General features: G+C 38.1%; 1 pseudogene; it reads right to left on the minus strand.

The window, feature by feature from the left end:
* Positions 1 to 20,842: 20,842 nt before the first annotated feature.
* LOC131825824 (small nuclear ribonucleoprotein G-like) lies at positions 20,843 to 21,067 on the minus strand (annotated as a pseudogene).
* Positions 21,068 to 21,444: the final 377 nt, after the last annotated feature.

The raw sequence follows: 21,444 nt of genomic DNA on the forward strand, positions 1-21,444 counted from the left end.
AAAAGTAACTTGAAGCATAGATACATAGACTACTAAACCGCCCATGTTGGCATTACATTTGTATAAAAGGACCGACTAGTATACACAAAGGTAATATTCTTATCTAACACAATTGAAAATGAAGTACACTATCTTATCAAAGACAGATCAAATATAGATTACAAGCTTACCAAAATGAGCACATGACAACTTAAATGTTCCCAGGAAATAGGAGAACACAATGGTGTCTATTTCTCATCATTCGACCTTGGAAAAATTAATTTAAACTCTCTGAACATCATTTGTTTCACCCTTTACATGGTGATAATACCCCCCATTTCAAAGAATAATTCTTCTTCTTCTTCTTCTTCTTCTTCTTCTTCTTCTTCTTCTTCTTCTTCTTCTTCTTCTTCTTCTTCTTCTTTTTTTTAAGAGGGGGCAGAGGGAGAGAGAGAGAATCTACGGCAGCCTCCATGCCCAGCACAGAGCCCAGCCATAGGGCTTGATCCTACAACCCTAAGATCAGGATCTGAGCTGAAATCAAAAGTCAGACACTTAACTGACTGAGCCACTCAGGTGCCCCTCATAGAATTCTTCTGTTACTTAAATAAAACAACATCTTACATTAGAAGTTATATTAAGGCTTTTTGCAGTGGGCATAAAAGAAATATATCTGAGACTTTTATCCCAAGAGTCATGATTATAGATACTAATCATGTATCAGGTAGCTAGATACCTGATATCATAATCAAAATTATGTTATTATTTTCCAAACGGGCTGAGAGTTCTGAAGACGAAATGCTGGATCATGCAGCCTTCACCATGTGTGTTTTTAATGCTGACTGTTGTATTTGGGAATGACTAACTTCAGAAAATCAGAAACTTGGCTGTTTAAAGTCAAGCTTGTGGTACATGATGTGATCTCTGGTCTATCCCCACACCTTCCTAAAGAATCCTTAGAATTCTGATTATCTTTGCATTTTTAGTCCATGTCAAATCTACCAAGCATTACCTATTAAGGAAGCTTGTATAATACTAAAAAGTTTCCACCAGAAATTATAACACTGAATGTCTTATCTTTAAATAATGTAACAAGTCTGAACAAAGATTTTTCAGAATGTATTGCGATAATGTAAAGATCATGTATGCATAATTCATGTATCACTAGCCTGCTTATATAGTCAAGATGACAGCTTATGAGTTTAAACTAAATGGGTAATATTGTTCTCTCTCTAATATATATATATATACACATATATATACATATATATTTATATTTATATACACTTACATATACACATTTAACAGTATATCTCTTTAACTATATAATTATTAAATGTATTATTTCATGTAATTATTAAATTGTGATTATCTTAGTATTTTACTTACAAAATGTAAAATAATAATCAAAACTTACATTGGGTATTTGTATTCCGAAGTTTGGATATTTAATGCCAGATTCAAATAAAAAGGTACATTCTTGAGGGGCACCTGGGTGGCTCAGTGGGTTAAGCCTCTGCCTTTGGCTCAGGTCATGATCTCAGGGTCCTGGGACTAAGTTCCACACTGGGCTGCTTGCTCAGTGGAGAGCCTGCTTCCCTCTCTTTCTTACTCTCTCTGCCTCTCTGCCTGCTTGTGATCTCTGTCTCTCTCTCTCTGTCAAGTAAATAAATAAAATCTTTAAAAAAAAAGAAAAAAGGTACATTTTGAAATAGAAAAATGCATAGTTTTGTGGATATCCTTTAAAATAAATTTCTATCATATAATTTTCTTCATGCTTTCTTGTAAAAAGCCATTCCCACTCCTTTGACTATAGATAACAAATATATAATAAAGAATAATATAATATAATCCAGTTTTTAAAAGAAAAAGGAAAAAAGTAAACCTAAAGTGATTTTAACTGGAAAACATATATTTTTTATAAAATTATTGGCCATGTGAGATTACTCAACAAAATAACTCATTTTGAATAGATGTTAGTGTCGTGAAGCAATAAATTTTGGAGTCTCCCTCCCTGTCATGTTTGCAAACACCTTTCTACACGTTAGCCCACTCGATACCCAGCTGCCCAACCATACTTTTCCCCCCAGTGATTCAGGTCTCCTCTCCAATTCCTCCTACTCATCAAAAATTCCATGTGCCATTATCATAAGACTCTGGCCTTACAAGCAGTGGGTGGCAACAGTTATCAGTCAGGTAAATGATGCTCCTTATGATTTGTCAGGCAACTAAAATGTAACTCCCTCCTAGGTGGCATCATGCACACTTTTCTGTTTGGATAATTCTAAGAAATAAAGCTGATACAACTTTCAAACAATGTGACAGGTAGAAATATTTTGAGTCATGTAGGTAACTATCCAGTTTTGAAGAATATGTTGTCTTCTCTTGGAAACTGTGTGGACTTTCATCATCTCCAGGTTTGAACCAGCTAAGTTCTTTCTCTAAGCTCAACTAACATGTATCTTCTATTCTCTAGACTTCCAATATTATCTTTATAAGAATAATCCCCAAATCTTTATTTCTAGATTTAACTTCTAAAATATTCCAGTCTCCAATTTCTTAATACTTACTGAACATTTCCACATAGGTATCCTGCTGGCATCTCAAGCTCAAAAAGTCTAAAATGGAACTACTCTACCTCCCATATCATCTTAAATTCTTTGCTTTCCATTAATAGAGTTCAATTTTACAGATAGTCTAGCTCAAGATTATATATGTGGCATTGATTTTTCCCTTTGCTCTTCCATATACATTCAAATACCAAGAGCATTAATGAAGTCAGACATGTAGAAGACAGAAAACCACCACCCCAGTGAACTATGGGTTAGTCAGACTCTGTGTAGAATAAAAGACCTGATTCTAGCTATCTTATTTTAGGTAGACTATTGACAAATGAAAAGACATCTAGAAAATGATGAGCATTCAGAAACTACATGTGAAAACAAGGTCTTTGTCACAGTCAGGAGAACACAGGGGTCTATTGTAGCTTATGAGATACAAAATTTAGCTCTGAGAGCAATGATCAAGATGCAAATTTTTAAAAGAAATATCTAGAATTGAAAAAAAAAAAGAAGTATCTAGAATTGGTTATGACATACATGACTTTTTACTCAGACTACAAGTTTTAAAAAGCTAGATTATTGGATAAGGAAACAAAATGTGTGATGCAATTTCTTTGGAACAAGCTGTTTGCCAGTTTCAGTTCCCACATTCCAAACCCAAATCCAGTGTGTGGACTTCCACAGCACTGTGGGGAGAGCTCCAGATGCACTTCCTATATCTAGAGGACAAACAGGCTTGTGCCTGCCATTTGGAAAGTTACAGCGCTCTACAGCTACCTGGCAAATGGATGTCTGGTCAAGTGTATGGGAAAACCCAGGGACTAGATGAATTACCTTTGGAAACTGAAACTGAAGTTATACTGAAAGGTATTGTGACTAAGGGGTGGCCCATGAGGGTGAGAGTCACCAATAGAAAAAGATAATGATGTGTACCACCAGGCACTATTGTTGAAAGGGTTTGACAAAGTAAAGAAATTGCATTAACTAGCTACATTAAGAGAACTGCAGTGAGTGAGTGGACCCAAAGGGGAACTTCTAAATTCCTGTTACTCAAAGTAAGCAAGATCCATAGCCTAATATGATCTGTATAAGCTGGGAACTTACTAGAAATGCAGCATCTCAGATTTCAGTCCAGGTCTACCTAATCAGAATTTTCATTTTAATGAGATCTCCATGTGACTCATTGCACAATAAACTTCTGAGACCTAAGACCCACGACACTGTGGTACTGGTCAAGTAGGAACTTTCCTGTTCCCCACTCAACTTTTCTTCCTCCCCCAGCTTAGAGCTCCATGTTTGGAAACACCAGTTACAGAATTGGGAAGATGAGCAGTGAACAGAGTAGAAAAGCCTGCCACTCAGAGCAGGAAGCAGGAGGGTGGAGGGTAGGAAGAAGACTTGATTCCAATGAATACTGAAGAATAAGTGAATATATTTGATTCAACACTAAAGCACCGGACCAGGTCTATGTTTATGACCTGAAGTGACTATAGAATATTTTATTTCCTGAGATTCACAAGCAATGTGGTAGGATGTTCCTAGCAGGGAGCAGAGCAGCCTCTCAGAGCAGAATTGAAAGAAAGTGAGAGACAAAGAGGCAGCAGCTCTTTGAAGACTATAGCCCTAGACTTTCTGGTTCCTAGTCCACACTGGTAACACTTGTCTTTTAATATTTGGATGATTATCATGTGAAAAAAAAGAAAAAAAAAACACTGAACACTGGCCATTTAGTGGACATTACTAAGTGAGATTTTGCTTAGGGGTCTACAAGGATCTTCTAGAATTGCTAACAATTGCTAACCAGAAAAGAGATCCACACTGTCATACTACGGAATGGCTCAACTAGAGTCAAAAATGATGCTCTAATGCCAGATGTTATATTGAGACTTTCTCATTTGGGTGGAAGTAAGGTTTACGTTGAATCTTAGGGTTTATCATTTATGCTGTAATACTGTCATGCCTGGGGGGATTAGTAAGATCTGTGGGACTGTCTGCCTCTCTATCAGTGACCAGAACTATTATTTAGGCTTCTTGACTTTTCATCTCTATGGCTCTTTACATTTTTCAGTCTCTTCCCGTAATGTTGGTTTGTCAGTTATTAAATCTCACTTGCTTCCCACTCATTCTTAATTTGCTGTTCCTAATTGTCTGTGGGCTGCAAAAACATATGGCCCAGCTTGAGGGAGTTATGTACAAACAAAGTAAACAAGCTGTGCATGTGAGGTCCTTTCGAAGAGAATTTGGTTGTGTGTCACCTACCTGGCCACTGGGGCTGTCTTCTCTGCTTATCTTCTGGCTCCGGTTAACCTGTTCAATAGGGAAGTTGTGAAGGCAACTGATGGGCACCTGTGCATGCAGCCAACCATGGGGACAGTGCTGGTTCAAGTTGCTCTGAACATCCTTACAGTGCAGATAATTTAGTATGTGAATCACAGTATGTGATCTCCAGGTACAAATCCAGATTCTACTCAAGGAAGCCAATAGTCCTAGGGAGATCCTTGTTCTCTTCCTCTCTAAGACAGGTAATCATACTTACTTTGCAGGGTTGTGGGAAGTAAATGAGGCAACATTTACAGTGCACCTGGCCTGTTTAGGTGACCCAATAATTTTTAGTTCCCTTTCCCCACTTAACTTTACCTTTTCTCAACTCTTGGCACCACAATGCATGTGGGATATAAATAAACTGAGGTAGTTGTAGAGGGATGCAAAACCAAGTCTTAAACATAGTGGTTCAAAGAAATGTTTCAAGTGGTTCAAAGAAAGCGTTTGCTCTGAATAAGCAAAGACCCAGCAAAGAACTGTGACTGCAAAGATTTGAAGGACAGACAAGGGGCACAGAGAGAAGAAATTCCTCCTCTTTATTTTTGGATTCGATCCTGAACTGTCCATCCCCATGGCTACCACCTCATGCCGGGCAATCACCACCTCTCATCCAAGCCCCTACAGCCTCCTCCATGCTGGTCTCCCTAACTCTTCCCTTGCTCCATCCACCTCCAGTCCATTCCCCATACCACATCCAGAAGGACCTTTTAAAACCCCCAAGCTGGCTGTGCCCTCCCTCTTCAAAATTCCCCAGGCTCCGTTTGACAAAAGCCACGCTCCTTAGCACCTGAGAGTGTCTGTGACTCTCATGCAAGCTCATTTCTCACTTCTTCCTCAGGTTTTCTCCCACCGCCAATCCCCCTCGCTTACACACACCTCACATTCACCAAAACCCAGCCATGTGAATTTCCTTAGAGATGTTTATCTGTCTCACTCTCTTCATGCCTGTCTGCCTGGGATGTTCTCCAACTTGCCCGTGCAGTGAAATGCTTGACATCGACTCATCTCCTCTGAGAAGGCTTCCTGGTCTATTCTCTGCCCCACCTTGTAACCACAGAATTAAGCACTCCCTGCACTACTTCTAGATCTCTACAGTCAGCAGTGGGTTCTATTTCCACAGTGACCTGTGTGTCACTCCTCTTGGCTGCAAGCTCCCTCTCTATGCACACTTCGTCCTTTTCCCTAGTACTAGTCCAGGGCCGGGGGTCATCATGTCAACAGCTCACAGATTGAGCTGTTAGCAAGATTCTCAGCAGTAGACAGAATCATCGTGGTACCTTCCACCTTAAAGATTTACTATCTTCTGGTTATTATGGTATCTTTTAAATTTATAAAACCAAGTGGCTGAGTTTCTTTAATTTGAAAATGCTGCCACAAATTGGAAGGATTAGGTCAGAATAGAGCTGCTCAGTTTTAAGGTATAGAAGAATCACCTAGGAAATCTTGATGTACGGATTCTGGAGGTGCCTGGGTGGCTCGGACAGTTAAGAATCTGGTTCTTGATTTTAGCTCAGGTCATGATCTCAGGGTCCCACGATCAAGCCAGGAGTCTGAGGATTCTCTCTCCCTCTGCCCCTCCTCCTGCTCATATACTCTCTGTCTCTGTCTCTCTCTAATATAAATAAATAAATATTTAAAAAAAAAAAGTACAGATTCTGAATCAGGAGGTCTAGTGTGAAGTCTGAGACTCTGACTCTCAGGAGCCCCCAGGGTAGGCAGGCGATGCTGACTCATAGACCATCTTCAGTGACTAGGATTTATCGATTACATCAAATTCAAGTGGGGTTTACAGGTTACGCTTAGGATAAAACTGAAGCACAAAATGTCTAAGTCAATATTTTAAAAATCTAAGCCAAAAGAAAAATCCCCAAAAAACAAAGCGAAACAAAAATCCATTCAGTTAAGATGTCCATGATAGAGAAATAAAAACTGCTTTCCAAAAATGGTATTTTAATGTCGCACTTCAGAAAACTGAAGCTTGAGTAAGGCAGAAAATTTAAAACATGTCTATGATATTTAAACCTGTTAAAAAGCACTTTTGATTGATTGATTTAAATAATTCTTTTCATGGAGTTGGCAGACTATGTGTCGAGGTAGAAGTTCAAAGAGATTAAGAAGCTGAAAAAAAATGTTACTGAATGTTAATTTCCAGCCATTAAACTTAAAGCTTTTGATTTCAGTAGAAAAGAAGTTCAGTAAATTACTTGTTTTTAAAAAAAGAAATAGAACTCCTTCTCCTCCAGAGGTTTCTATGGTTTCATTGAATACTTTTGCTATTAATAAAAACATAAAAAAGGGTTTTGAAACACAATGGACACTAATTAGGAGGAGAGTAACAAAAGGTTGAAATAATTGAAACACAGAAAAATTGGTTTATGCTCCTTGGGTCAATGACTTATAAACAAGAAAAGCTGTGCAAAGTATTATTCATTTATGTTGCCAGGTATTTAAGTGATAAAGAAACACTTCCAGATCTTTGGCCTTGGAAAATCCTTACCTAGACATAAAGAGATAGGAAGCTATGTATTGTCAGGCTGGAAGGACAGAGGAGTCTGTAAACCCTTTCTGAGCACAAGAGCTCATACTCCTTCCATCAGGCACAATTCTATGAATTAACTCCACCTATAAACACCTCTATAAGACTTTAGTCAGCAATACTGACAATATTATTTTAAGATGTCCTCACATGGATATAAGGACGTGTCACAATATCCAAAGAACAATGCAAACATTTATGGGAAAACGCCACATGCTGCCATCTCCCACCAGTGGCAAATGTGAACTTCATCAAAAGATGTGTAATTTGCACATTGCTCTGGAAGCTGTTTCTAAAAAACATCACTATTGTTCAGTTCTTACACAGATCAATTGATACCACAATGGGTTCTCTACTCCAGGAAGAAAGTATTTATTTACTTACCAGAGTCATATATGTTTTCTCACAGTAGTTTGTGGACATCAACAAACACGTTCACTATGGGATTCCAGAATAAAATCCCCCTCCTCTTTACGCCCAACTATACTCTATATGCCTGTAATGAATCCTGCCATGACAATGCCAAGTGTGATTTTGTTCCAAACTTCTGTCATCTTCTTTGGAAATCCTTCCAAACCCAGGGCCAGGAAACAATGATTATTTCTAAAGAGACTGAATTTACTTAATAGCATCCTGACAGATGGAAAAACCACGAACGTTTACATAAGACCACATGAGATTTGAACTGTAGATATTCCCCAAACACTGATTTCATTAAAAAAATAAATAAATAAAAACAAGACCATTTCTTCACTAAGAGAAATACAAAGCAATCTCCTTTATTTTTCTCCAACACCTAAGTCAGAAAATTAGAAAGAACTTCTTTCCTAAAGGATCTGCTCCCAGAAGGATAGTCTATCAAAATCATGAAAATATGAGCCCTGCTTCTGCCCTGTAAAATGTGATGCTTATACAAGTCATATTTTTTCCATTAGAAAACATGAGTGTATTTTTACTCTCTGAAAACAATCTTTGTCATTGTTTTCGTTTTTTCACTTTCCAGCAGAAAGGATTAGCGTGTGTCTGTCATTCCTAGGAGTGGCATTAGCATGAAAGCTTATTTAGCTTAGTTAGCTACAGCCAACTAATGAGGGCAAAGCCATAAATTCAGTCCTGGGAGAGAGGAGGAAAACACAGATTGAACTTCAAAGCCTAAACCATCTGGTCAAATTCAAACACCCAGATCTGCTCTTTCTAAACTTATTCAGCACCTAACAATCAATGGGCTTCTCCCCAGGGTAGCACGGAGTGCGCTGAAGGTGGCCTAATGACTCTCAACACTGCCCCCTAGGGTGCTGGTGCCCTGAGTGTGCTTTGGACCTTGCTTTGGAAAACTGCAGTCACTGGTCTGTCCAAAATCATATGTGTTGGGAACCCAAACGGCTGAAGAAGACAGTAAATGCAGCTCATGACAAAGCTAGGTCCCCACTGAACAATTTGCAGAATGATCATCTAGGAATACAAACACATAGGACAGATCAGAGAGAGAAATAGCTCTTATTGATTTAGATCAAAAAGTACTGCTTAGAAATGAATAATATGCTCTTTTTACCTAGTCCTCTCTCTTAAAGATTTTCCTAATTAGCAAACCCAGAGAGAGCTGTCAGTTTTGTGCAGAACTGGAGCAGTTGGTTTAAGCTTTACGCATCAACAGTTCCAGGAACTGTTGGACTAGAGGTATAAATAGAAAGCAATAACAGAAGCAATATATCATAAGAGTTAAAGCAAAGTATTTTAAACAATTTATTATCTTGGCGTGGGGGAAGAGTGGGTGGTAGGTGTAGACTCAAAGATTTGCTCTGCTTACTTTTATCATAGCTGCAACAATCAAAGGAAATGTCTGGATTTCCGGATGTTCCTCAGAAATTCTGGTCTTAGTGAATTAAGAAAGGTTGTATGCAGGAAGTTGATATGTACCTATCTTTGCCATCTGCTATTTTATCAGTGCAGCTTCTTTCTTTTAGTCTTCCTTTTTTTTTCTTTTCTTTTCTTTTTCTTTTTTTTTTCTTTTTTCTTTTTTTTTTTAAACAAGAATCAGTAATGGCTGTTGTCTCTAGGAGGAATGGGGGCTTATAGGTGGGAGGAGAGGAGTTAGGTCAGGGTGAGGGAGGGAGGTGGGCGTGGGGTTATACATGGGGCTGGGGTTACAGGTGGGCTAGAGGAAGCACCAACTAGAAGGAAGGAGGAGTTAAGTGATCCATTTCCATCTTAAGCCCAACTTTTTCTGAGACGTATCCTCCCCTGTTTGATTGGTGGTTGGAGTTGTCAGGATAAAGGTGATAGAATAGGTGAAATTGGGCCTGTCATGGATACTTAGGTTGAGTTCACCAAAACACCCCCTTGATTTAGCAGGTGATTTCAGGTTAGCATCATAGGGAACAGGGCCTAGTCCCTCCTGAGGACCTTAATTATGTAGAATACACTTCAGCATTGTCCCAGTTGAGGCGAGAGGCAGCTGGGTTATTTTTCCACCAACTTCCCTCACTTACTGGTTGAGGATTGTTCCCAGGAAGTGTTAACTCCTAAGCATTTCTGGTCTGCCCCATGCATGCATTAGGTGGACTTCCACAGCCAGAGAAAACCCTCCAGGGAAGAGTCACAAGAACATAGTGGTTGGGGTGCCCAGAACTGTGGGAGCTGGAGCAATATAAGTGAAGCACCAATAGTAACAACCACAAGGGGAGACACAGAGTAGGCATATCCAGATAGGAGAATCTATTTGCACACGAAGGATCAAATAATGTCTTCTGTTGAGAACAGGTGTTTGACGTAAATTCATTTTTTTTTGTTTTTCCCTGTTTTAAAAATGTACTTTCTAAAGGCATACTGCACAGCCCATAACACACAGCATGGTGACTATAGTTAATGGTACTATATTGCAGTATGGTGACTAACATAACATCAAGAAAATGGTACTATATTGTATATTGAAAAGTTGCTAGGAATAAATCTTAAAAGTGCTCATGACAAGAAAACGTTTTGTAACTATGTATGGAGACAGATGATAACTAGTCTTATTGTGATGATCATTTTGGAGTATACAAATATGGAACCATTATGTTGTACATCTGAAACTAATATATGTCAGTTACACCTCAATTTTAAAAAATATTTATTTTTGTAGCCAACCTGTCCTGTGGTTTTCCCCATGGAAAAAACCTGCAGGCAGCTATATATAGTATAATATAAAATATACTATAATGTAACACAATACGTAATATATTTCATAAACAGCTGCCATGGTAGAAAGTGGAAGCCACCTTATTCTGCTGTATACCTAACAGCTCCTTCAGTACCACCATCATTCTAAATATTATGTTGATTATACTAATATTTAATAACAACTGGATTGTTATTTGATAACAAGTTTTTGAAAAAATACCTAAGAACATCTTCTCAGCAGTTTCCTAGTGGAGAGGCATGGCTTTCTCCCATAAGGCCTGCCTAGTTATCATTTTTAGGTTTTCTTTCTTCCACAGTTAGCTTTGTAATTGTAGCCTGGGAAATAGACTTTAGCTTCTTCCTTCATTCCTTCCTCCATTTATTTGTTTTTGTTTGTTTTTAGGTTGAAGGAGTTGAAGAATTGAAAATCATCTTTGGGTTTCTCTGAGTTTCTAGTTTCAATCTAGTTTTGGGATGGAGATTATTCCAGGCTTCTAGCCTTCTTCCAAGGGCTTCTTACTGATAGTATTTGCATTGCCTGACTGTGGTAATATCATCTGTTTCCAGGAGCTGTGTGTGAGGTGCCGAGGAGAGGAAGGTTGGCTACTCTGCAGTTCCTTTTCGTCACTGCCTAAAGTTTTGTATAGGCTCTGGAAAGGGCTATTCCCTTGCTGCTGCAACTCTAAGCCTGTGTTATGGAATGAACTGCCAAGACAGTGCCGGGCTGAGACAGATAGAATAGGGAGATAAGTCTGAGGAGATGGCTCAAATAATCCTAAACCACACCTGAGAGTACCCTAGAGGATGCACTGGAGGGAAGAAGTCCGGTATTAGATCCCGCAAGTGGAAATTTCCTGAAGGACTCCATTAACCATTAACAGCTTGGTTTGAATGGAAATTCCCCAAAAGACTGAGGGTTTTGGTAGAGGTCCATACCATTTGGAAGGTTGAGATTTAGTGGAATGGTTAACCATGTCACAAAAGTCAGATCTTAGTAATCCCCCTAACTCCCTGCAAATCCAAAAGGTTTAAAAGCTTCTATGACATAATGACTCCAATTTCCTCATGGATACTCAGGTATAAAAGCAGCTTGAATTAACCAGAGTTTATGGGGATTTGGTTATTCTGCTGCATTTAATTTTTGTGGTTACAAAATCTTCACACTGTTTCAACATTTGGAATGTTTTTATCTGCTTTTCCATAATAAATATCTTAAAAGTAGGCATGTTTTATTATTTCTGTGTTTAAAATTGATCATTCTGAACCTACTTTTTACCATATTCTATTTTGGGTGCAATTAGAAAGGCAATAGAATATTAGATCCTGATGTGAGTTCATTTTCATGGTTTGTTCTTTCTTTAAAACTCTAGATAATTAAGGGTTGGTATTAGTACAGTTATGATAAATTGAGGGTTTGCTATGGTAAATTTACCTTATACTCATTTGTCCTTGTGTATGAATTTCTTTAAATGTGATTTTAGGAGTCTCTAAATCTTGCTTTGGTTCATGGATCAGGTTATACTGGATAGCATTCAAAGGCAAGGCCCTAACTTTAATTAAGTGCAGCAAATGTCTGCTGTACATCTGCATGCCGGGCACTTGACCTCATTTCTTTTCTGCCTTCCCATTTTACAGGGTTTAATCCCTTAGGGATCACTCAGTACATATTCTTAGTGAACACACAAGTCAATGATTAGAACCATCCTTTTGGTATCCATAACTTGTCACCTTCTCTTTTATTTACAATTCTCATGAAAATCTTCCCAAGTCCAAATATTGCCCAAATTGTCATTCTGTCCTCTGCTAGAGGGATTATTATTTTCTTCCATCAAATTATCATAGCACTTTTGGATGCCCAAGATGAATGGTCAGCCCCAGAGGGATCTTTTCACTGTCCACAGCTAAGCCCTGGCAATGTAGAAAGATAAGTGCCTGAAAGGAAGGAGCTGCTCCTTTTATAAATTCTCCTGATACCTAGACAGGGTATACTAATACTGAGGCACACTTAACTTATTCAAAAAGCTAAGGAAAAATCTTCTCCCCACCCCCGCCATTCTCTAATGCCAATGTGAAGACTGTAAGTGAACACAATTTGTGGACAAAGCCTATATAGGAAACTCACAAAGCAAAACAGTTCCACTTACTTGGTTGAATTATGTATAAATTTCTTTTGAGAAGAGGTATTCAGAGTCTATTAGTAAGAGGTAAAAATATAATAATCCCATCTCTGCTCCCAGGAAAGAATAATCACAAAGCTCATAGTATAAAGCCCCTTTATCCATAAAGGGTGCTTTCATAAGTATTCACAATGATAAACTAGTTATTTGGAACTTGAAACACACTGCCCTATAAACATGATGTGTAAACAGTAGTGTTTTCAGGTAGGAATTTCTTCCCCAAAATTCATGGAAAATGGTTTCCAAATTCCAAATACTAAAAAAAAAAAAATAAAATAAAATAAAAAATTGAGAAATCAGGGAAAATAATCTAAATTTCCCTGCAAAAATTAAACCTAATAATCAACCTAGAGACCTTACTGGTTCTAAAGAATATACATATATCAAGTCAAAGGCAAGAAGCAAAAGTGGACACGTGAAGTTGAAGGTCAAGATCAACTTTTTCAGGAACAAAAACAAGGTTACATAAGAGAAATGATTCATCTAGTTAGTCACTCAGGCTTGCAGCTGCTGCCATATTATGTGTTCATAGCCTGCATGAGCAGTATATCTTACAAAAATCCTATGAAAAGTGTTCCAATAAACAAATTTAAGAGATAAGACTTTAAAATGGCAGTTCAGGCACATGATTTGGCGGGGTGCTTTTAACATTGCTAGAAGATATAAATGTTACATTATTTGAATACTGATAATGTTCATTAGCATTTTTAAGTATTTAAATTTTAAGTATTTAAATTTTCACTGTAGGCTACGGTTCTTAGTAAGTAACTTCCAAACTTATTATTTCTTATTTATTAATCAAATATTTCTAGAAGACCATAATGATGTTTTAAGAGTATGAAGAATATTGGATATATTTTAAGAATGACATAATTTTGGAAATTCCTATGAATTCTGATTTCTTATTCCTAAATCTTATATTAATGTATGTCTGGAATTTGGAAACATAACAGTAACAATAGAAAGAAAGATAATTTTAAAAGATTTATTTATTTATTTATTTATTTATTTGAGAGAAGGAGGGGGATAGAGGCAGAGGGAGAGAAAGAATCTCCAGCAGATTCCCAGCTAAGCACGGAACCCAAAACAGTACTCAATCTCACAACCTTGAGATCACGACCTAAACCGAAGTCAAAAGTCAGAAGCTTAATGGACTAAGCCACTCAGCACCTCAAGAAAGAGCATTTTTTTTTTTTTAAATGGAAGTGGCAGTGGGAGCTGTGACACATTAACATCAGATATTAACATTGTGGCTTAAATTAAATTATTAGAACTCCAGCTGCAGACTCCCAAACCACCTTTACTTTTTTTTTTTTTTTTTAAGATCTTATTTATTTATTTGACAAAGAGAGATACAGCAGGAGAGGGAACTCAAGCAGGGGGAGTGGGAGAGGGAAAAGCAGGCTCCTGCTGAGCAGGGAGCCCAATGCCAGACTCCATCCCAGGACTCTGGGATCATGACCTGAACCAAAACCAAGAGTTTAATGACTGACCCACCCAGGTGCCCTGAACCTTTACTTTTTTAAGAAAACACTTTACCCTAATTGTTTCAGTCTCTGCCTCTCTCATAGCCTTTAAGCAATATCGAGGATAGGAGTTTAAGAGTTACGTCATCTCCTTTATCACTATATTCCCTAATACCTCACACAAAGCCAAGCCTATGACAGTTGCTCAATAAATATTTCCAGAATGAAGGCTAGAGAACACATGAACAAAAACAGAAGTATGAGGAGAGTGGTATGTAGATAGGGAAGGTGTGGGAAGTGAATATGGGACTTAACCTGGTTATCTGGACTGGAGAGGGGAAGGAAGATCTGTGCATTGAGTAAAACAGAGGAAAACCTCAAGCAATGTGAAAATATTTGCCACCTGAGTACAAAGGACAGTGCTCTTGAAAGAATAGATGAGAAAGTTGCTCAGAGAGGTATCCCATGCTTCACAACACTATCTGGAATAGCTCCAAAGGATCCGAACCATCACGTTGCTTCAATAAAACCCTCTGCCTTAGGGAGTATGAGTCAGCACTCCCTCGGCTTCCACCTCCAACCTACCAAATGCTGAACTTGACCAGGTAACAAACAGAATTGTGAAGACTTTACAAAATGTTCTCCTTGGATTCATTTGAAAGCAAAATCTTTAAGACGACAGCATAGATGCCGAGGTTGGAATCCGTTGCCCGTCCTATCCCATTTACCTCTTAATGAGGTAAATAAAGTTAGATAAAAAGTTACTGGAATTTTAAGTTTGGGATTTCAGCTCAGGAGAATTTTTTTCATATGCCAAAAATTAATGACTTAGGTTGGATAGTCTAGAGAGTAGAGAAGCAATTTAAGCCAGTTGGAGATGAAGGAAAATATGGTTTAAAGCCAACAGAGAGAGATAGAACTAGATCTTAACAGCCTAGTGAATGCCAGTCTCAAAGTACAAACCTCACCCTCCAGGCCACTACCACTCAACATGTGGTCCGTAGATAAGCAGCCCCTGCATCTCCCTTCAAAATACAGAATTTGTTGCCCTGGACCTTCTCAATCAAAATCTGAATACAGTCTCTGGCAAGATGCCCAGATTATTTTAATTTGCACTAAATTTAGAGAAGTACTAGTCTAAGAAATGTAGAGTCATTAAGGTTTCATATGGGGAAGTCTCAAACTCACTTATGTTCTGGAATGGGGATTACAGAGGCTGGATTAGGAGACTAGTATGGAGGTAGAGAGAATTTACAAGGATGTTACACGAGTTTAGTCATGAAATGATGTGGGCTTGACCATCAGGATGAGGTGGGAGAAAACAAAAGAAAACATCTAGATTTAATACATATTTAAAAGGCAAAATCAGCACAATTTGGTGACTAATTAGATATAGGTTGTAGAGACTAGAGAGGTGTGAAGTAAGGTAGGTAGATACCTAGGTTGTCTCCCAGGCAGGTTGAAGTGGCAAATGATGGTACAACCCTCTTCAAGCACAAAAGTACAGGAAAAAAATACACGTATAGAAAAGAAAAGTGATCATTTTAGCTTTGGGCATGTTGACACCTTAGATGTGTTAAGAATAAGTGGAAATTCTGGTTAGAAAACTTTACAGCATCATTGTGAGAATTAAATAAGGCATTGTAGCAGAAAGACATGACAAATCATAAACCACTATACAAATACATATAATAGCATTTTAAACAAATTTCAGACTTTATCTTCTCTGTGTTTTTTAATATTCTGTTTTTGGTAAAGTAAGACATGATTAACAGACTTGATTACTATCCTGGTAAAACCTTAATTTGGAGTTTATTGGCAGACAAAAAGCTGAAAACCAGTGATAAAGTCAGGAAGTAAGAAACTAGAACATGGGAAATAGTGAATGGTTGTTTTAATGTTGACTGAAGGAGAAAATATATACATAATCAGAAGTCACTGATAGTATGTGGTGTAGCATTACACTGTTCAGTGTGGTAGCAACTAGCCACATGTGGCTATTGAGCACTTGAAATGTCACTCATCAAACTGAGTTGTGATGTAGGTGAAAAATATGCATGGGAGTCTAGACTTAATATAAAAAAGAATACAACATTATTGCTAATGTATTATTAACATTGATTTCAACTGTTGCTTTCCTATAGGTGGCTCCCATTTTTGACCCACATTGTATTTCTATTTAACAGTACTGGAATAGAGCATGACTATGAAATAAGTTATTGAGTCCCTTGGTTCTTGCTTCTCATTTTGCACATACCTTCACCTCTGTCATGTGGACTGGCTTGCCAAAGTTTTCCAGCTCCATCTTGGTTTTCTTCTTTGCTCATTGTTTGCCACGGGAAGTAGTGTAAGTAATGGAAGATGGTCTAAGTTTGCCAAGTTCTCCTGAACAGATCTTCTGCCCTCTTACAGCATAGCCTGTTCCAGCCTGTTCCTTGGTTTGTCTGCCACAATAAGTGATCTCTTGAAATTGGGTCAAGGTGATTAGAGTTGGAAGGAATCCTCAGGATAACCTAATCCTATGCTCTTCATTTATCGATTAAAAATCCAGAGGAGAAATGTCAGTAAGTACACTTAAATTGTGTTTTTTTCCACTATCTAATACTCTTCCCCCAGTTGGACACAGTTGACCCAGAGTTTTGTCTTCAGAGACATGAGGCTGCACAAAGATGTAGGAGGGGGTACAAATGCAGATCTGAACACTTTCTTAGAGATGATGAAAGAAGAGTTATAGAATTTGTTTTATGAAACTTCTGATTCATCTAGAGAGAGTTTGCTTAGAAGAGGGGAAATTAATCATTTATACAGTGTGGGAGAGATTTGGGGGGGGAAATGTGGGAAGAGGGACAGGGATCCAACAAGAAATGAATAAAAATTTTCCACTCTGCAGTGCCTTCAACCATGCATCATAGTAAGTTGTAGGAATCCAAACGAAAATGTTACAAAAAGAAACATGTATTATACATGTTACTGCCTGCCTGTTACTGCCCTGTATTTTCTCCTTCAGATAGAACTGATAATGGCTGGTAGCATTTAATTTGGTTATAGACTGAGAAAACATGTGACACTTCTGTGATCTACCAGTTATTCAATATCATAATCAGACAATCTTTCCTGATTGGAAGAAGCTTTGGAAATATAAAGCATAGTAATTTGTTAAGGCTGCTGTAACAAAGTACCACAAACTGGGTAGCTTAAAACAACCAAAATGTATTGTCTCACAAACTGGAGGCTAGAATTCTGAGATCAAGGTGTCAGCAGGGCATGTTCCCTCCAAAACCTGCAGGGCCAAATTTTTCCTCCCCTCTTTTTAGCTACTCCCGGTTTACTGGAAATCCTCAGAATTCCTTGATTTGTAGCTGTAGCACTTCAGTCTCTGGCTGTATGATGGATCATATGATGCCCCTCCCCACCCCACCCCCACATATCTGTATGTCTGTGTCTCCTCCCTTCTTTGCATCACCACAACAGTCCTCCTGGAGTAAGAACTCCACTCTATTCCAATAGGACCTCATCTTAAATAATTACAACTGCAATAATCCTCTTTCCAAATAAGGTCACACTCTTAAATACTGGGGATTAGGACTTCAGCATATCTTTTTGGAGGACACATACCATATGTCATATCAGGATGTTCCATCTCTGTGGATGCATTATATTTGAGTAGAAAGTTTACTTAAGACTTTGGATCCAAAGAAGATGCCATAAAGCCACATCTTCCTGCTCCTCTCTGCCTAGAAAAACTACAGGTCTTACAGGTTAAACCCTGGAAATAACAAAAAAAGAAAGAAAAAAGAAAAGAAAAGAAGAAAAGGGGGCCTCTAAAATGTGTTAGGAAGATGGCAAAATGGGAGAAAAAACACAGAAGCAGGGTGTCTTACATTTTTCCACCAAACAGATGCAGACCATACATTTTCCAACCCCAAACTAGCAAAGGAAGATGGTTTACTTTGGCTCACTCCCCTCTGACAACACCAGGTAACTGTCTAGTACCATTTCAAAGGGGACTCAGTTGGGAGCTCCACTATCAAAAAATGACCAGGAGAAGCACATTCTTTTCCACTGGGCCTGAGACTCCCCTCTCCAACCAAAAGAAACTGAGGGGGGCCAGCAGCACTAAAAGGGATCTCACCAAAACAAGGCCGCTCCATATGTGTCATTGCTTCCCTAGGCCTGGGACTCCCCTTCCCCACTAGAATCATGGGATAGCCAGTAGGCACCTTTATGGGAGATCTTGCCACAATAAACTCCTGGCCCAAGAAATGCTCTTCATCTCCCACAGGCAGGAATGATACCTTTACTACAAGACCCTGACCAGGGAAGCCTCTTTCACCTCATAAGCCTGAGACTTCCCTCCCCAGTGAGAGAAACTTGCTAGCTCAGTATGTAGGAACCCCTCTCACACCTTAGGTAGTGTCAGTGGGGACCAAAAGTGTCCCAGTAGCACCAGATAAGCAAACCAAAATAATACTACAAACACTTCAAAAATAAAACTGTCATGGGGAACACAGCCCATAAACGTAGGCCAGGGCCTTCAGGATAAACCTAAACAGAATGATTTCATGCTAAAATAAAAGATTCAAATAAGGCCTGGAGTCTTTTAACATAATAGACAAAATGTCCAGGGTACAGTAAGAAAAAAAAAATCACCTGTCAGACTGAGAACCAAGAAAATTATAAGTTGAATGAGAAAAGACAATCAAATGATGCCAATACTGAGATGAATTAAATGTTGGAATTATCTGACAAGGATTTTAAAGCAGCTGTCATAAAAATGCTTACACAATCAAGTACAAATTTCCTTGAAATGAATGAAAAAATAGAAAATCTCCACAAAGAAAGAGAAGTTATTTTAAAAACACCAAGTAGAAATTATAGAACTGAAAAATACAATAAGAGAAATTAAGAAAATCACTACAAGGACTTAATAATAGAGTGGAGATGACATAAGATAAAATCGGTGAATTTGAGGACATAAAAATGGAATTTTTGCAATCTGACAACATTAAAAAAAAATCTAAAAAAAAATGCAAAGAACTTAGGAATCTCTGAGACAACAAAAGATCCAACATTTGCATCATTAAAGATCCAAAAGGAAAAGAGAGAGTGAGACTAAAAACATATTCAAAGACATAATGGTTGAAATCTTTCCTAATTTGGTGAAAAGCACAAACCTATAGATTCCTGAAGCTGAAAGAACCTGAAAAAACAACAAATCAAAAGAAATCTGGTTGTATTAGTTTTCTAGGGCTCCTGTAATGAATTACCAAAAACTGCAACAACAGAAATTTATTCTCTCACATTTCTGAAGGGCCACAGTACAAAATCAAGATGTCAGTAGGACAATATTCCCTCTTGGCTTGAGGGTGAATTCCTTCTTCCAATTTGATGGCTTCAGGCACTTTTTGACTTGGGGCTGCTTAACTCCAGTCTCTTCCTCCATCTGCACATGGCCTCCTCAGTGTCTCAGTGTCTCCATCTCTCTCAGACTCTCTCTGTCTCTCTCAGACTCTCTGTCTCCAGTCTCTGTCTCAGTATGTTTGTCTCTGTGTGTGTGTCTCTATCTCTACTTCTGTCTCTGTGTGTGTGTGTGTGTATATGTGTGTGTGTGTGTGTGTGTGTCTGTCTGTCTCTCTCTGTGTGTCACTGTCTCTGTCTGTCTGTCTGTCTCTCTCTCTCTGAATCTGTCTCTGGATCTGTTTCTCTCTTTCTGTTTCTGTCTCTGTGAGTCTTTCTCTCTGTGTCTCTCTGTCTCCATCCTTCTGTATACACATCTCTGTTTCCATCACCCTGTGTGTCTTTCTGTCTCTGTCTCTTTCTCTAAATCTCTGTCTCTAAATCTATCTGTCTCTCCCTCTGTCTCTCTCTGTTCCTCTCTCTACTCCTCTCTCTTCCACGTGTCTCTATCTCTCAATCTCTCAGTCTCTCCCTCTCTTTGTTTCCCTCTTTGTTTCTCTCTCTCTCTCTCTCACTCTGTGTGTGTGTGTGTGTTTGTGTCTTTCTCTCTCTCTGTCTCCTTCTCTCTCTCCGTATCACTCTGTCTCTGTGTGTCTTTCTGTCTCTCTGGGTCTCTTGCTCTGCCTCTGCTTCTCTGCTTCTCTGTCCACAGAACTGAAATGTGTACTCTTCTAGTTCCATTTTAGAACAAGAGAGCAAGAACAGAGTTAGTATTCACTTTCTCCTCCTTTGTTTAAAAAAATCATACAAATCATATTGAGTTACTTAACATTATTTATTGCCTATATGACCCACACTAATAAAGCATTTCAAAAGTAAGCCTTCTGATAGTTAAGAAGAACCTAACAATGAAGAAAATAACAAATAAAATTGTTATTTTCTGAAGAAAATAACAATGATATTATAAATTACAAATATTTTCATAGGATAGATAAGTCACAACATTATCAAATAGGGCCAAAAAGAGAAATTTAAAGATTGCTTCATGTAGTTTTCTAGGAATCCAGGAACAGCTCTCTCTCTATTTTTTTTGTTTTCTTTTGGCTATTAGAAAAGTTTATTTAACAAAAATGTTCAATATGAAAATTCACATGACTTGATTTTTATATTGTAGTAAAAACAGGAGCTATGGGAAGGGACATGTGGAAGCAGTTGATTTCTTCTGATGAACACACCCATTGTTTATACTTGTTCCAAGACTTCAAACATGATGATACTACTTCCTCATATTACCACCACTCCATTATTATTCTATGGCCCACCAGTTGCCATCTCCACAGATTCATCTATCACAAGATTCATAAATGGATTGAACCCCTGCAATATTCCTTGGACATGTCTGCCAACATTTAATCTCAATGATATTTTCTTGCCCATCAATGTTTTCAGCTCGGGAGGGTAAGCTTTGCTTATGGTGTCTAGTTGGCCTGGCATATCTCTTTTTTAAAGGATTCAGTCCCAAATTCTTATCGAGACTCTATACAGAATGATAGATGTGGCACATATGGATTAATTATTATTGCTTCTGGTGTAATGTACTAGAATACAGCTTCCCATGTTTTATTCAATAAATGAGCCCAATCCCTCTTTCTCTAGGCATAATTCGCGATTGAGCACCATCTTCTCTTCAAATCTAAATTAATGTGAAACTAGTGATAGTTTTGCTTATGAATATCGGTACTTAATCTGTTCTACATGGTAAGTAGTTTAATCTGTAATACCACTTTATGGATTTTGTCTTTTTATATTACCCTATTTAAATAACCCTATTAACATAAGTGTGT

Source organism: Mustela lutreola, chromosome 2, assembly GCF_030435805.1.
Source record: "Mustela lutreola isolate mMusLut2 chromosome 2, mMusLut2.pri, whole genome shotgun sequence".
NCBI lineage: Eukaryota > Metazoa > Chordata > Mammalia > Carnivora > Mustelidae > Mustela > Mustela lutreola.